At 40.8% G+C, this 3,257-nt stretch overlaps 1 long non-coding RNA gene across 1 annotated transcript in view; it reads right to left on the minus strand.

The window, feature by feature from the left end:
• Positions 1-81: 81 nt before the first annotated feature.
• LOC106011334 overlaps positions 82-3,257 on the minus strand; it is a 20,482-nt gene continuing 17,306 nt past the window's right edge. The window contains exon 3 of the long non-coding RNA XR_001184722.2: positions 82-605. This is a non-coding gene — a long non-coding RNA (uncharacterized LOC106011334). The remainder of the gene's footprint in view (positions 606-3,257) is intronic.

Below are 3,257 nucleotides of genomic sequence, written 5' to 3' on the forward strand. Positions count from 1 at the left end.
GGTTGAGAGGGCATGAGATTTTAAAAATTAAAATAAGTAATCTAATCTATAAAATTTCCAGTGGACAGATATGCACGCAAAGATAGATCACTGTATTACCTGATGGCAGCCAGCCCACCACTAGGGAGTCACAGCGTACATCACACTCGGAATATTGCCACACGAAAGTCCTCCCGGTATATCCACATTGCTCAATCCGAGACGGAAAACGCCAATTCTCACGACGAGATCACTCGTACTCGCCTTCAGGAAGTACGCCCACACTCTCGAAAAAGCAATACCCGACAGAAATAACCACAAAATTCTCTATAATCCAATCTGGCAACTCCGTGAAGTGATCGTTCTCCAAACGTAATAATACCCAGCCAGATCCTCTCCAAGAAGACAACTGAAAATCGTTATTTCCCTTTCAGTCACCAAATTATAATGTGTTGCGAATTTCCGAAAGCTTTCTAGATAGTACCGATTTTGATATAATTTCCGACAGTGGAGCTCAGTCGTTCACACATAAATGGGCTAATGGTTGACGTATGTCACGATGTCTGCCGATTTCTGTTAGTGGTGGTCTTGTCAGCTGGAGACAGGCAGGTCGATGGACATGGTTTCTGAAACAATGGAAGAAAAAAAACTCATTTGTTTGAGTAAAGAGAAAACCGCATCGCTCGACGCAATAACCGTCATTTAGTGATGTGAAAGAACGAGAAGGACAAACAGAAACAACGGACGGAAAGTAAAGATGTAGGATCTATTAGTGGCAACTTCAAATAACCAAGGAAAAGGAGAGGCATGTATTGACAATTCATTTATTTTAAAGTATACAGCACACTCAAACACAGATATTAAATGTGTATCTTTTAAAATACAACCCCAATGAACATATTATAGTATATTTAGTATAGTTCCTTCAGTTTCGCTGGGTTCCTTTCCAGTTTATCTTTGAAAATGCCGTAAACCGCCCTCTGCCCACCTACCCTTTCTTATACAGTTACACATAAAGGGATACAGAGAGAGAGAGGGAGAGAAAGAGAGAGAGAGAGAGAGAGAGAGAGAGAGAGAGAGAGATAGAGATAGAGATAGAGAGAGAGAGGGGGAGGAGAAAGAAACATAACAGAAAACAACGCACACCAAAATAACAAATTGTGTTCGAAGCCAAGGACTTTTCAAACGTGTGGCAATAGCGGGAAGTTCAACATTCCTGTCCTCTCGAACTTTGACCCTTGAGGTTGGACGTGCTCCGTCTTGACAAGCCGCTAATGGTGACACAACGTGACACGTGAAAGGAGCGGGGACAGAGGGGAGACGACCAGGAGGGGAACCGTCTCTAAGGGGAGATTATAACAAGTATCTGACCAAACAAAGAATGAAAATGAGTTAGAATGGCGCTCGTTGAAACACGAAGTTGTGTAATCTGCAACATGAGCGGGGACTGAGAGGAGCGGACAGGTCAACACGTTCTTATATCCTGTGCGTTTTGGGACAGGTTCCTGTGTTACTTTCATTCATTGAGGACCCCAATTCTATGTTTGTTTGAGCAAAGAGAAGCACATGGTAATTTAGTAATGGGAAGAAGTAAGACAGAGAGACAGACAGAAACAACAGAAGGAAAATAAAACAGAAGGAAAATAAAGAAATATGACCTACCAGTTGCGCCCTCCAACCACGTGTACGCCCATTCTAGTTTTACGACAACGCTTCAAGGCCCGCTGATTTGGGGCCAATTTTTAAAAAGAAAAAAAAACCCTCAGTATTCAAACAGAATTGTTTTCAATTTTGTTCTCTTCACCAGAAACTTAAACGCAACAACTTTCACACTAGAAAGTATGCAAATTCGTGTTGATGATTTCCGTGTCGTGGTTCAAAATGTGTCACAACATTGCCTTTGGTGGGCATCTGCTCGTACATATATACTATTTGTCCTCTACAGCTACGTCTCTTAAGAGTTAAGCATTTACTTCAACCCAGTTACAAGTTGACGATCATAGTTACAGACAAACAGAAAAGACTGTGGGGCAAGAGATTTCAAATGACAAAAAAGAAGGACAAAATTGGTCGAAAATGTAACATGGAATAACAAGTCGGCGAGTCACAGCAGAGAAGACAAAGTGAGTAAGACAACTTCAATTTCCCATTTAGACGGCAAAAACAAAAGAAAAAGCATTACATTATATTACATCTTAAATGTCAGTTCGAAGTTCCATGTACAACATCACTGATGGTTTTCGTCTGGTTTTACACGCCATTTAGAGAGTTTCTTTGAAAGCAATTCCGTAAGCCGCAAAAATCATCATTTTATGTTCAAACTCTATACATTTACAAATGTGTTTTGTATTCTGACCGAGCGACAAAAAGAACTTTCTAGAACGCAGACATGATTTCAGACAAACAATGGTACTCAGACCTAGGGCAAACCTAGTATCAGTCTATTGCCCCGACTTCCGTAAGAGGTGTTCAGTTTATTACTCTATCAGACGGCTTCATTCTCTCACTTTATTTGCAGACTGGGACGTCAGAAATTTATGACTAGCCCCGGCAGATGCAATATAGTCCGCATTCTGGAGTGGTAGGATAGCGGTTCTTCCCGGTATCGATAACAAAAGTTTAAAGATAATATCTCGATTACTTTGTGGCAGTGTTGGGGCCTATATCATCATCATCAAGTGTCAGATATGCGACAGACATCGGCGATCATGGATCTCCATTCATTCCTTTCCTCGGATTGTTATATCGTAACTGTAACTTATAATAATACTACAGTCAAAATTGTTCATTAGACAGACAGACGTCTTATACAGTACCGTTTATATTGCAAGAAGAAGAAATAAGCAAGGGAAGAAATAAGAAGGGGTCTTTTGTACGGATGAGTGTCTGTACAGATGGCCGTTAGAGGAGGATTGACGGTATTAACAAAGAGACTGCTGGTGGAGCCATGCTTTGATTAGTATCACTGGGTTTAATATGGTCGCTTTTAAGCACAAGGGGGCTATCACGAAAAAGGTTGTTTTGATAAAATCGCAGGTTAAGTTTTTGCCCCTCTTCCAATTTCTTTAAAAGACAAGGAGAGTTTTCTCTATAGCCAAACAAATATACATACCAAAGAAATCAAACGTCTCCCATAGGTAGGGCAATGGCCACTTTTGGTGTACGTAAATATTTCTGGAAACTCCCTCAATCTGAGTTAGCCCGCTTGTCCTTAAAAGCGAATGTATTACATATTCATACGCTCTTTTTGTGCCTTTCACTGGTAGGTGAAGAGAGGG

Source organism: Aplysia californica, unplaced genomic scaffold (genome assembly GCF_000002075.1).
Source record: "Aplysia californica isolate F4 #8 unplaced genomic scaffold, AplCal3.0 scaffold00091, whole genome shotgun sequence".
In the NCBI taxonomy this organism is placed as follows: domain Eukaryota; kingdom Metazoa; phylum Mollusca; class Gastropoda; order Aplysiida; family Aplysiidae; genus Aplysia; species Aplysia californica.